Here is a 14804-nt window from a genome sequence, read left to right as displayed (position 1 = left end):
GTTTATTTGACGAACAAGACAAGGCAAACAATATCCCCGCTTTAGACAGCAATGGGGAGGTAAAATGTACTTTAGGTAAAATCGTACAACTAACTGTAGGGCACGATTTAAGGGCTTGTAATGGTCGGTTCCAGTCAGATAGACCAGCGGCCCCTACATTTTGTAGAGGAAATGCCAAGTCCCATATAGATTTCATAATGGTCTCCATGAGTTTGTGGCACTTAATTGCTGATTTCAAGGTTGGGTATAGGGCTGAGCGTGATCATTTACCGTTACAATTAACCCTGGATCCTCAGCCTTTCAAAATTAACACAGTTACAGAAATAGCGCCCAAGGGGTATGATGGTGAACCTCAGATAAGTAATAATAGGCGTGCACTAAGATGGCCATATATCTTAGCCAAGAAGACATCTATGACATGTATCTATAATACCTTTGCCGATAAAGTTGCTACATGCCAGGATCTCTCCTTAGGTGATCATGGAGTATTACATATGCACCTTAATTTGGTTGATGCTCTAACTCATCTTCTGAGTAAAATCTATGAGAAGGGGGATAGATCCCATAACACCAACTTAGAACATGGCAACCCATGGTACAATAAAGAGTGCCGTGTAGCTAAGTCTCTCCTGATCCAGGCAGTTACAACTAAGGACTCAAAGGGAATCAGAGATACCAGACAAGCTTATAAGAAAACCCTTTCCTATTGAAAAAAAGCTTGGGATGAGGAAATCAGGGCTGATCTACTTATGGCAGCCAAAATGAAGGATCAAGCCACTTTCTGGAGCCTAATATCAAAAGGAAATAAGTCGGGCAGATCCTGCAAGGACACTTTCCTTGATGAAAAAACATGGAGAGATCACTTTCTCAAGTTATACTCCCTAATCAAAGAGGGGATCCCCATAGATGAACAGGTGGTCGCTTTGCCACTACAGACTACTAATCTATACTTCAGTCTAGAGGAGACTGTCCAGGCGATACAGGCCATTAAACCAGGGAAAGCCCTGGGACCTGATAAGATCCCTGGCGATCTACGCAAGCATGATATAGAAGTCTGGGGACCGTATATTAATTTTCTATGCAACTTCATAGCAGCAGGTACTCCAATTCCGGAGTCCTGGAAGGGGGCTGAAATCATAACGATTTTAAAAAAAGGAGATTGTTATGATCCAGCATATTATCGCCCAATTAGTTTGATAGATCTTATTCAAAAAGTGTATGCCAGACACATTTTAAATAGGCTTTTAGAGTGGATGGATGACTCCCAGATACTATCCAAATATCAGGCAGGGTTTAGAGAAAAAGTCAGCACTGTATACCAGGTTTTTAGGTTTACTTGCATTGTTTGGAAATATATCAAAATTAAGAAGGGCAGTTTGTATGTTGCTTTTATGGACCTGAGGGCTGCGTTCGATCTTGTCCCTCGTACACTTTTATGGGAAACATTAGCAAACATAGGGGTACCTGGTGAATTACTTATAGAATTAATCAGACTCCACACAGGGAACTACGCCAAAGTAAGATGGGGGAAGGGAGGGGAGTTAACACAGGCAATACCAGTGAGACAGGGTGTACGCCAAGGTTGCGTGTTGGCGCCAACTCTCTTCACACTTTTTGTTAACGATATACCCACGTACTTAGGAAACTGTGTAAATGACTCTCCAAAATTAGGGGGTGAATTGATTCCAGCACTACTTTTTGCTGATGATACCATCCTCATTTCACAGACCCCAAAGGGACTCCAAAATTTGGTGAATTGCTTTTATAGTTACTGCGTGGATAAAGGATTGGAAATCAATTCTTCAAAAACTAAGTACATGTCTATAAATCCCCAGAAAACCTTTAGGAAAAATTTGGCCCTAAACAACCAAAAACTAGAACTTGTGGGGAGTTTTAAATATTTGGGAATTATGTTGGACAGTAAACTATCCTGGAAAGGGCAGCTTGAAAACAGCAGGATAGCCCTTCGTCAGAACTCAATGCCCGTTCTAAAAATTCACGGTGGTAGCCAATCTAAGGCCATCACTCCAGTTTTGGAAGTATTCAAAACAAAGGCCCAATCAGCAGGACTCTATGGGGCTGAGATTTGGGGACCATCCTGCAAAACGAATTTTGAACGGGATGAAAACATCTTTATACGGAGGTTGTTAAAAATTCAGTCTAGAACCCCCTAGTTCCTGTGTTTTTGGATGTTGCTATCAAACGTACAGACCATCATGCTATTTTAAGGCCTCTATTGTATTGGATTAAGATATGGACCACTCCTGAGTTGGACAACTATAGATGTGGCCTGATAGAAATTATGCAGTCCGATGGGCACAAAAATATTCCTTGGTTCAAACATATTTCACCCTGGACAAATAGATTAGGGTTATCCCATTACTGGGATGAGCCCTTGACACTGACACCCTCTTGTTAAAAGTCTTTTAAGTCTGCATTCTCGTCTTATATAAGTAACCCACTAGTACAGGGCACATCTTTTGGTTCACTTACCCAAAAGTTTTTAATTTTTAAAGATACTGTTTCCTTTGAACCCTTCATGGATGAGATTGGACCACCAATAGCAAAAAGTTTATATATACAGTTTAGATACGGGGTCCTACAGATAAATGCAAATACATCCAGGTGGGGGGGGGGGGGGAAACACGGGTACTTCCCTATGTATCTCCTGTACACAGCAGGCGAAGGAAGATGATGTTCATCTATTCTTCTTCTGCCCGTTATATAAGTTGCCCAGGGTTCGCTGGATTAGACCTTTATGCAGGAATATGGGTGTTAGGTCTTGTAAAGATGCTGAACGTATATTGAGGACCAATACTACTCAGGTGATTGTGTTTTGCATATCTAGGTTCCTATATAACGTTTTTTAAATCAGGAAGAAGGCTGGGCTCAAATTATAGTGCAATTGAACAGTTTATTTAACTTCTGCCTTGTAAATACAAAGTGCTGCTAATACATTTTAAACTGGATTTTAAACAAATTTTATTATATTTATGAAGTAAACTGAATGTTTTTAGGGCATAATTTATAAAGCTGATAAATTGTATATCTTTTTCCCCAAAATTGTTGTCAATGGACTATGGAATTAATAACAATATGTAATGTTTTTATCTTGTGCTTTTATAGCTAATGTTAGCCGAAATAAAGTCGAAACAAAAAAAACGAATGTAAATGTATGGGCAAGATGGTGGACACTGACAGCAATCAGAGCTCTAAGAGCATACAAACCAGCAAGTGTCTGAGGATGAACTGGACACATTTACTGTTAATGAGCATGTAAAAAAGCCTACTGTTAATAGCTAACAAAATTGATGCACTTCATTAAGTGAATCAGAGAATTACCATAATAGCTTTGAAAATAGACACAGATCAAGACTGCACCAACCTAACAGTGTATAACATAATAGCTTTGAAAATAGACACAGATCAAGACTGCACCAACCTTACAGCGTATTTTTGATACAGACAACAATTTAAAATCAATTGCAAAAAATGGCTATAACTAAATGTACAAATGAAGACTTGGATGCATGATCTAGGCAGAATAATATCAGAATATTGTGCATCCCAGAAATAATGGAAACATGCAAATTAGAGGACTCTTTAGAAACTATGTTGACTTCATTAATAAGACCAGACAGCTTCACCAAACTATTTGTGATTGAAAGAGCTCATTGCTTCTCTAGGCTGCCCTATGGGTGTAACTGCAAAACCAATCATAGCAAGATTATTCAACTTTTCTTGCTAGTATAATAAAGCAGACTTGGGCATCCAATGGTTGACATGTGTATAGGCTGACAGAAGTATCCTCACCTATGTCTTAGATGGCATTTTAGGTGTTTTGAAAGATTACCATTTTAATTTATATTCGTCCAAATGTTTTAGTGGCCTACACATGTTGGAGCATACCTTGAGAATTCTGCTATTGCATCATTAAGTGATGCACACAGAATGTTCCTCAAGCAACCCTCAGAAAGTGGAAAGAAAAGTATGTAATAAATAGATGCCCTTAGTTAATACTCCTGGGCAGGATGGGCTCTCACCTATGTTCTGCTGGGAGTTTGTAGACCTGATATTCCTGCTCCTCTTGGTAGTGTATGAAGAGTCAGTGACAAAAAATATTCTTCCTCCTTCGATGGGGGAAGTACTCCTAATTACCCACCAAAAGCCAGGGAATACATCTAATAGCTGTGATTTATACAGGCTGCTTTTACTTATAAATTGCAACACCAAAGCTCTAGCTGTAGATCAGTTCCAATGGATTGCTTCCCCTGCTTCCTAACCAGGTCTTTTCAGACCTCGCATGGTATATTCCAGGTCGCTCAGATTTGCACATTGCATGCTCGCTCTTTGCTTGCCTGCGTCAGCTACATCGCAGCTGATTTAGTGGCAGTTTTTCTTGAGGTCACTAAAGCATTTGACTCCTGGGAGAGGAACAATCTCTTCACCGTTTTGGTCTGCAACCATTTGTTAATAGGATCAATCTTCTGTGTACTGCCCTGTCAGCAAGTCTCCATATTAGCTGGCTAATCGCTACACCAATATCAATCTCTAGAGGAATTCACCAGGTGGGCCTGCTTTCTAACCTTCTATTTGCCCTTACTCTTGAACCTCTGGCTATCAAACTGAAGCAACACCACTCATAGTGCACCGTCACATTTCGATCTAGGCGTATCCTAATTACACCCATGTAGACAACATGGTGCTTTATATGAGGGATCCGCAGTCAAGCCTAATCACAATCCTCAGAGAGTACACACAATTTGGTGCGCTATCTGATGGCCAATTGGGGTAAGTTATCATATTCTCTATCACCCCAAACGCTAAGAGCAACTATGCTGCTTTTTGCAACATTATTGAATGCTAATAGTGGGAAAGCAAGGTGACATTGAACAACTCTATTGAGTATCATTTGTGATAGCAATGTTGACATTCGTAAATGGAAGTATGGACACTTAGAGGTCAGTATGTATTGAAACATCATTTAAGTACATTACTATTGATAACATCAACGTTTGTTGCCACTTCGGGACATTCCAGCCAGCAAACGCGGAAAGACGGAAGTTTTGGACTCCGTGCTCGTTTATACATGATGCGGTAAACGCGAGGCGATCTTCACGGACGCTCCGCCGAGGCAAGGATATATTTGCGAAGCCACATACATCTCTCGGGCCATATAGGTCCGGGGTGTAAAAGCAACGTGATCAACTTCGCTAATGAGCGACGCGCTTCCTCTGCAGTGAGGCGTCTATCTGTAACCACGCAAATTCACAATTCAGATGCGGCATATCTGAGAGGACTGTTATCCCCACGCCGTGTAGCGATATCAAAGAGCAGGATATTCGCCACCAAGTGGTTTTTGATAGATGCAGCCGGATCATCCAGTATGAATATTTTGGTCAAGACCATGTAATTTGCTCTACATGAGCAGAGATTGTAGTGCCCCTTCACTGACTACCCTGTCCTGATGAAGACCCCGATGTAAGGCTATAATTACGCCTACAAGTGTAGCGTGGGGTCGAAACGTCGACGGCTACTTTCATAATTTGTTCTGTTGGCACTCCCCCACGAGCCTGAATATCTCAGCGTCAACAGAAACAGTTTAATTTCTTTGGGATATGTTACAATCCTAATCATTTTTTGGCTCAGAGATCTGAAGCCACAAAACCGTATTGCATTCAGAAATAACTTTGCAATAGATGATTTGTCACCAACTCTATTCTCTCACTGTCCTTTCCCTCACAGCATCACGCTATCCCACTTTCTCTCCCTTTTCGGGGCACTTTTATATACTAAATAACATAGCTCATGCATTGTGATTGACTGACATTGCCTGTTATGATATTTGATTTTTCTATAATAAATTTAAGCAAATGTATCAACTTCTACTGGGACCCTTCTTTTCCAAACCACTTCGGGACATTAGCTCATTATTCTAATGACAGCAATTTATCTCTGTAGAATAAATTACGATAAATATGCCATACAAGAGAGGGCATTGCTGACATATAATTGTACATGTCCCAAATGAAATGTGATGACACAACGATGATTTGTTAAATTACATGACGTATATTGTTTATTAGGATGTCACTCCTATATTGGCAACTCATTGGAGTTAAATCGGTCACAACTAGGCAAAAGTAGTATTATTTGCACTTTTCATGGATCTGTGGCTGTATTTCTCAAAAAAGGCTCCCGCCGAATTGCGATGTGTATATATATGTATATATACAGCCGAGTGCAAGGTTGTTTGCTGACCTTACTGGCAGAGTGAATTGTTCCGAGAGGGCGTCTCCATGTTGGGCAAATTTTGATGTAGGATTGTAGCGGCTGTGTCCGAGCCGCGGAGATGAACCGCCGTGGAAAGGCAGTCCCACGGCGTCATGAACTGTGGCGCTGACTGTGGGACGGAGACACTCGGAAGTGAGTGTTGTACACTTTGCTCAACCCTGCACCCTTAGCTGATGTTTTACCCACTGAGGATTTTATTTAGCATGAAGCATCACAAACTAGCAGCACCCACTTGGGCAGTATTTAGCTGATGGACTGCAAATACCAGAATGCCATTGCATAACCAGGCATGAGTATCGGCCCACTGGGGCGGGACTATTTCAATTAAATTGCAGGTGTGAAATCAGAGAGCTGATGTCCTGTGTTTGTGCGAGGCTTGTGATTAAGAATGTAAATTTCAAACGAGTAAAGCCACAAAGATCTCTTTGACAGACAGCGGAGTGCAAGGTTGTTTGCTGACCTCACTGGCAGAGTGAAGTGTTTCCGTGAGGGCGTCTCCATGTTGGGCACATTTTAATGTTGGGTATATATATATATATATATATTTTTTTTTATAATGCCCAGTGCCCTACTGGGTAGGTATAGTTAGGTCAACTGTTCCACACGAAAAGGAATTTTTGTGTTGCTATTAACTTTGGATATTTTTTTGCGTTATCTCCCCAAAACTTTCTACAAAGTTGCTACTTTATGACTAGTTTGTGCATAAAACGTTTTGGAGAGACCCGCTAAATGGGGGCTGAAAAAAAGAGGGGGCCCTAAAATCCAAAATCTTTAGGCAGGGCTAAAGAAAAACGTTGAACAGAATGACACTAAATTTGTCAGGAAGCTAGATCTTAGTCCACAGATTGTGTTTTTGGTGATTTTGTGTAAATCCGTTCAGTAGTTGTTTAGCAATGTAGGGTCAAAAATATTTGTATATCAGGACAGTTGGGTCTGCAAGAGGCTTGAAAGACTCTTGCAGGTGCGGCAATTAAAAAATAGAGCATTCTGATAGGCCAAAGGAGCTTATGTCCTTTCGGCCAAGTCGCTCCCACAGGAATCAGATTCCCACAGGAGTGAGTGCTCTAATTGTTCCAGCAGCATTAGAAAAATGTTGCTGGCAGCCATTTCAGTACTCAGTCCTTGTCCAGAAATTTGATAAAAATAAAGACTTAAGGGGTCAGGGTAGGGATACGCTGCCCCACAAGGCCCCCTAGGTGGGACCCAGAGGAACCTCTCTGTAGCCAAAACTGGACGAAAAAACCAGACATTTTTGCCATTATCCTGAAGGACTCCTGTGGAACCGTAAAAACAAAAATTGCAGCCAGGGGCTGCATTGTTTCATTTTTGGGAGTGTGGTGTGTGGCTCTTCTCCCTCAGCCATCATAGTTCTCAGGAGCCCGCATTGGGGCTGAAACATCAAAAAAAGGGGAGGGCCCCCCAACCCAGGGCCTTAAAAAGTACCTGGTGACTCCATCCTCCAGGGTTGATATTTACATTAAAATGGAGCGGAGTGGTGCGGCTCCCCTCACTGAGCTATTAATAGTCCCAGAAACCCCAGACTCTAGGGCTGGCTCACATGCTGTGTCCCAGTGAGCCCACTCCCCAGACACGGCTTTTACCAAGCCCACTGTTTCTCTGCCCGCTTTGTGTTTGGCAGGAGCGTTTTTGAAACTGCCAACAAAGGGGAGAAAATACAAAGTCTAGTCCAGCTAGCGGGCGTGATAAAAATGCACCGCCGACTGGGGGCAGACTTGTGAACTGTTTCCCTGCCCAAGCAGATGCAGGCAGGGAAACAGATCAAGATATTGTTCCCGCCCTGAGGGAGCAGCATAAATAGCTGCTTCCTGCAGGGGAGAGCAATGCAGGCTCCCATACCATGGGGGAGCAGGCTAGAGCCTCAGGGGCCCTGAGCTCCCCTGTAGCCCCCAATGTATGTCTGGTGGGTGCCCTGTGTGGGCACCAGGGTACCCACCAATTTAAAATAGAGGCCCCAGGGGATTGGGTCCCTAGGAACAAAATAGGCTTGTGGAGAGTGGCCACATGGCCCCTTCAATAAAAATGGACCTGGGTTATGGGGTCGCAGGACCTAATAAGGCTCAGGGTGGGGAACCGCGTGGACCCCCTCTCATTGAAAAAATATATAATCACGGTTCTCCCTTTTAATTACGGCTGAGTATGCCAAGATGAGTGGGTTCTTTCTTGTTGTCACATGGTCTGACAGCAGAGTCCGTGGTTCTCCCTTTTATTTGCTGCTGAGTATACAAAGGCGCCAAATCACCTACAAGCTAAACCCTTTTGGCATGGCGTTCGTAGTATGAAATGGTGTTCCCATCATTGTCCAGGCTACTGATCAGTGTGCTTTCTTTACAAATTCACATTGAAAAAACATCTGAAATCATTAATGGAGGTAAATGCATTGTTGATTGATTGGTGTGCAATCTTTTCTGTAATGACTGTCCATTATGAGTGGGTGCTCTCTGCAGCATTTTTGGACCTTTCTGGCCGCCTACCTGGGACCTCGGATTTACTGTTTCCCGCCATCTCGCCATCTTGCTATCAATCTTCCTCCGATCTCCCCCGCCGCTGATGCACCTTCCCATCTGTGCTCAGCCACCGAGAGGGGAGACCACAACAACCAGCAGGCACAGCGGCTAACTCCGCCCACCACACGATTTGGCGCCAGGTGGCGCATCTTAAGGGGTGTAGAGCTGCTGTGGAGCGGGTGCTCTCTGCAGCATTTTCGGACCTTTCTGGCCGCCTACCTGGGACCTCGGATTTACTGTTTCCCGCCATCTTGCCATCAATCTTCCTCCGGTCTCCCCCGCCGCTGATGCACCTTCCCATCTGTGCGCAGCCGCCGAGAGGGGAGACCACAACCAGCAGGCACAGCAGCTAACTCCGCCCACCACACGATTTTGCGCCAGGTGGCGCATCTTAAGGGGCGTAGAGCTGCTGTGGAGCGGGTGCTCTCTGCAGCATTTTCGGACCTTTCTGGCCGCCTACCTGGGACCTCGGATTTACTGTTTCCCGCCATCTCCCCATTTCGCCATCTCGCCATCAATGTTCCTCCGGTCTCCCCCGCCGCTGATGCACCTTCCCATCTGTGCGCAGCCGCCGAGAGGGGAGACCACAACAACCAGCAGGCACAGCGGCTAACTCCGCCCATCACACGATTTGGCGCCAGGCGTTGCATCTTAAGGGGCGTAGAGTTCCCGCGTCGCGGGACGGACGCGGGTTAAGCCCGGGCAAAGGGAGGGCCCTCTGAGGCCCTCAGAGGTCGAGGAGGCCGGGCCGGGCACACCTCCCTAACATTGACACTACAAGCCCCCATAAGGTACGTCACCGCTGTTACAAACTGACTGATTTGGGTATCTGGACTCTTTGCCGGGCAGTCACAGATTCCATTCACCATCCGAGGGAATTCTCGCTGTATATGAGGACTTATATATATTGCTCCTTCCCAAGCGAACTCTACTGCATGGTTTATTGCAGCTCCACATTATTCTATTATTGAAGCTGACTGTCACTGTTGAGTGAGCCATACTTATAGTATTGCACTTGTGCTCTATATAGCGCCTAGTTCTGCATTGGGCTGCTCTTCTATTACTGCATTTGCAAACTGTAGTTGTACTACGAGGCATTCGTTTGTTACCACTATCACCTAGCAGGGGAGAGTGTGAGGGATTGAGATTATTATAATGACTCTTCTGGGAAATTGAGCTGTATAGTAGAAGTGTGTTGGGCGTCGACTGATCTAATCCCGCCTCTTCACACCTTATTTCCTGCATTTCCACCCTGTGTATCTTGTGCAAAAGCCAGGGTGTGATAATATATATACTTCCTAACCAACATTATGTCTACCAGGGGTAGTAGAAGTAAAACGGCAGATCGTGGGGTCCCAGTAATAGGCCGAATAGATAACTTCATAATGAGGGCCAATGATGCTACTGACCAGGGTTTTACACTCTTGGAGTGCAGGGTTTCAGAAGACCTAGCCCTAGCAAAACGATCATCCCTTGGACTCATTGGATCAGCTAGAACTCCAGTTCAGGCTAGAAACATCAATACTGGTCCTATAATTGATGTCCGCGCAGAAATTCACAGCATACCGAATGAGGTCAATTTATCAGCATCTAATCCCTTGATAGATTCAGATTTAGAACCCAGTATGGAATTAGAAAGGACCCCGGAACTGTTCATCAATCATACACCAGATGAAGCAGTTGATACTAGCACAAGGCAATTAAGGGGTAGGCGTGTGGGTGCCATACGAAAACACACAACACACACAAGACAGTCGAGCATGCCTAAGGTTATAAAGCATAGCATGCCAAAGTGAAAGCATAGGAAGGATACTAATCTACACCCAAATGTAGATGAAACAAATGCACCTATAGATATAGAAAGCGAGGAGTCACAGGGGATCCCGTTGGCTAAAGGGGATAATTTTGAAGCTAATGACCAACTTCTGGAAAGAATGGGCGAACTACTTAGTATTTATTTGTCCCCAATAGAATCTAGACTCACACGCATTGAAAAGCAATTAGCTGAATTGAGTTCTCCCATTAAAAATACCGTCAGTCAGGGGCCTCCAATGACTGTGGGACCCAAACTGAGCTCTTCTAAACCTACATGTACAAAAGCTAAGAACCCTACTGCCCCAATTCTAACCACAAAGCCCAAAACCCCACAAGTACCAGCTAAAGGAACAGCTGCCAACCAACCATCAACAAAAACTACCGTTAATCATAATACAACTAAGGACGCCACACAGGAAGGCAAGGGGCAAAATGTTGATAAAAGCAAAGAGACCCGAATTAGACAAACTAATAATAATGCTCAGAACACTTTAAAGGCTCAGCCCGACCAAAATATGGCAATCAACACGAGACAGATACCTCCCCACATCAGCCTACCGCCTGAATGCGGGGCGTATGTGCTGGTCCTAGTTAATGTACCCAAATTAAGGAAGGATAAAGAAGAAAACTCCATATCCCTTAAGAACAGGACCCTTCACTGGTTAGTTGCAAATTGCAACTTTCCAATTGAAGGGGCAAGGGAGATTATTCACACCCAAAGAGTAGGATGGGTAGGCCCACTGAGGAAAAAGTTTGAGGGGGACTGCATAATCATACATTTTAAGTCCCCCCAATGGGCCCAAAAAACTTAGGCTAGTGCCCCACCACCCTCACCCTGGGAATTCAACACTACTTTGCTCCCTCTGGGCTCTTTTTATAGACATTTGATTTCCCCTAATGCTAACATGGTGAATAACTCTGTTGTGTGTTACCAGGACCCACAATTGGGTACTGGGATTAAGTTTCCATTTTATTACCAGGACCAAGATCTTAATTACCCGAAGGGATCTGCGCAGTGTCATCAGGCCCCATCCCCAGCGCATCCGTTGTACTACCCCTACCTACCCACAATGAAACAGTACGACCCTAGGGAGAGGTTACATCCAATGATTAATCCAAATCGGTATTTGCCTCAGAATGAGGTAAGGTCCATATATAACATCTCAACCTATAATCGGTTCGAATAAGCCTTCTCAAGCTTAGACGAGCAGGATTGACTGGGCAACAGGGAAGGCAATAACAATGGATGTGAAGATATAAGTAACGACAACAAGGAACATCCAGTACAAGTAGAAGCAAGTATAACTCAGGGAACATTAGCTGGTGACAGGGAAGGCAACAGTGTTCACCTAGTGTTAAGTAATATTACTGAGGAATATCTACCATCAATACAAGTCAATGCTACACAGGGAACAGCAATGCTTGACTGTACTGCCACACTTATAGCCACACATGACCATATAATTCCCACATCACCTAAAACTAATGTGAATATAGTGACGAGTACCAGGAATAAGCTAATCAGTCACTCTAGTCATTGTGACTTGTCAATCCTTAGTTGGAATGTGGCAGGGCTAGAGTCAAGGCTCTTAGACCCCCAATGGGCCAAGATATTGGATGGTATAGACATTATAATGTTTCAAGAGACTTGGGCTGTTGGGAATTTACACATAGAGGGCTACCATTGTTTTAGTGTGACTGCACTGAAGCCTGTTTCTGGCCGTGCAGTCAGAGGTTTATTTATTGGGATTAAGACACTGGCTGGTGGTACTGTTAGAGACCTATCCAGAGGGAACCCGAATATACAAATTCTTGAATTCAAGCGAAAGACCCGGATTTATTTAATTCATTTTTATAATAATAATTTTTATTGTGTACCTAATAAGAACTTTGAGGCACTTTCTAAAAGTTTACATAATCTGGAAATCAGTCTACAGGCTGATGATGGGACAGGGATTTTAATTGGGGGTGACTTCAATGCAAAAATACCAAAGAATCATGGGATCAAGGATAGGAAATGCCTAGACCAAGCCGAACGAAGGGGTATTGAACTCGCCAATATACTAACGAGTTCAACCTTGGTGATGCCATGAAAACTAGCCACAACCCTAGTGCTTCCCACGCTCCTATGTTCAGAGGCAGGGACAGCAGTTCCACCATTGACTTTATCTTTATGTCCCCACACCTAATAGATTGTGTAATAAAGTCCACAGTGATGGAGACATCGTTTGGAGATCACAACCCCCTTGCAGTAACTCTGCACTTAGCCCCTATTCCGGTTTATACCAACCTAAAGTGTGCAAGGGGCATCACACCTTCAGTTGATGGCTTGCGATTAAAATGGAGGGGGGTCGATGGTGGGGCAATTTTGGAAAGTGTAAAAATGAAACACCCGCAGCTAATTAATTCCTGTTTATCCATGGATGGGAACTACCACAGAATAATTGCTGATTTTGGTGAACTGTGTCTAACCATAAAAACTCTTTTGTCAGCACCATTACCAAAGGAAGGGAAAGAACCAAGGTAGTTTGATTCCGCCTGCTCACTGGCAAATAGGGAACTACGCAGGGCACTAACTACCAAACCCAGGTGCATAACGGTGGTTCAGACAGCCAGGAAACTCTATAAATTTGAAATAGCTAGAAGAAAGTCCGCACTACTGACGGAGCAGTGGGAGTCGCTGGTCGCCAGTGCAAATCTGGGGGGCAGCGGCCCCTTCTGGTCTGCAGTCAGGAAAACACGGGAAATGGGGAAACAGTTAACACCAATCAGTTGCAACATAATTAGCAGCGTTTGGGAGGCTCACTTCTCTAAAATGTATGCCGCACCATCCAAGGAATTGGTAATTTTCACCCCAGGACAGGTGTGTGGTCTACAGATTGATCTCCATGAGGTGAAAATAGCCATAAAAGAGAGCCTTGGCAATAAGGCACCAGGCCCCGATGGATTGCCCATTGATATTATTAAGTACAATCCGGATCTATTGGCACCAATCCTTCTTAACGTCTTTAACAGCTTGCCAACAGCGCCTATGCCCACTACCTGGGCAACTAGCACTATCGTCCCAATTTTCAAAAAGGGTGACAGGTCGGACCCAGTTAACTATCGTCTGATCTCCCTTTTGGATAACACTTTAAAAATTTTGGGGCGAGTTATTTATAATAGGGTGCTTGAATGGACTGAAGACATAGACCTATTGGACCCGTGTCAGATGGGATTTAGAAGCAGGGTAGGGACGGTGGAGCAATGTCTGAATCTAAACTTGATAATCGACAAGTACAGCGTTGCTCGATCGTCTCCTATTTACCTTGCATTTATGGATCTTTCATCCGCCTTTGATTTAGTGAATAGATCCAAACTCTGGGCTATCCTTTTAAACTATGGACTAGACGAGGCTCTTGTTAACTTCCTGGCCTACCTCCACACGGATCTTAAAGCATAGGTCAGGATTGGGATGGGTGGAGAAGTCTCTGGAGCTATTAACATCGGCAGGGGGGTGAGACAGGGGTGCGTCTTAGCACCCTTGTTGTTCATCATTTATATTAATGGCCTTGCAGGAAGTCTGAAAGAAGTGGCTAGTGATGTACCAACAATCCTGGGGCAACCATTACCAGTGTTATTATATGCAGACGATGCGGTGCTTATGGGCCGCACACCAAATGCCCTCCACCTACTAGTTCAAAGCTTTGTCCAATATATGGAGGGATTAGATCTGCGCGTAAATTTAAAGAAATCTTTTGTCATGCCATGTGGCCCCGGGAAACGGAAGCTCAATACCATACACATAGGGACAGATAAACTTGAATCTGTGCCCACATTTCCATACTTAGGTCTGGTTTTCGCTGCGAACGGCTCACGGAGTGGGCATTTGGCCTACGCCATGGGCAAGTTCTCGAAAGCCACCAGCTCCATTTTGAGCTTGCCGCGCCCAAAGAAAATAGGTGCCACTAGAGCTATTTTAATTTTTTTTAGATTACAGTGCTTACCGGTAGCTACATATGGAGCTGAGGATTTGGGGTTGGGAAGAAGCCCTGGTATTCAGCAGGAAGAAAGTCACTTTTGCTGGAAAATTCTGGGCTCCCCAATCTCATCTTCTGAATTTATTTGTCATAATTAATTAAACCTCCCCTATGTATGCGATTTCATCAGATCAAGACCAGCTCTATTCTG

Source organism: Lissotriton vulgaris, chromosome 11, assembly GCF_964263255.1.
Source record: "Lissotriton vulgaris chromosome 11, aLisVul1.2, whole genome shotgun sequence".
Taxonomy (NCBI): Eukaryota; Metazoa; Chordata; class Amphibia; order Caudata; family Salamandridae; genus Lissotriton; species Lissotriton vulgaris.
This window is presented reverse-complemented; position numbering follows the sequence as displayed.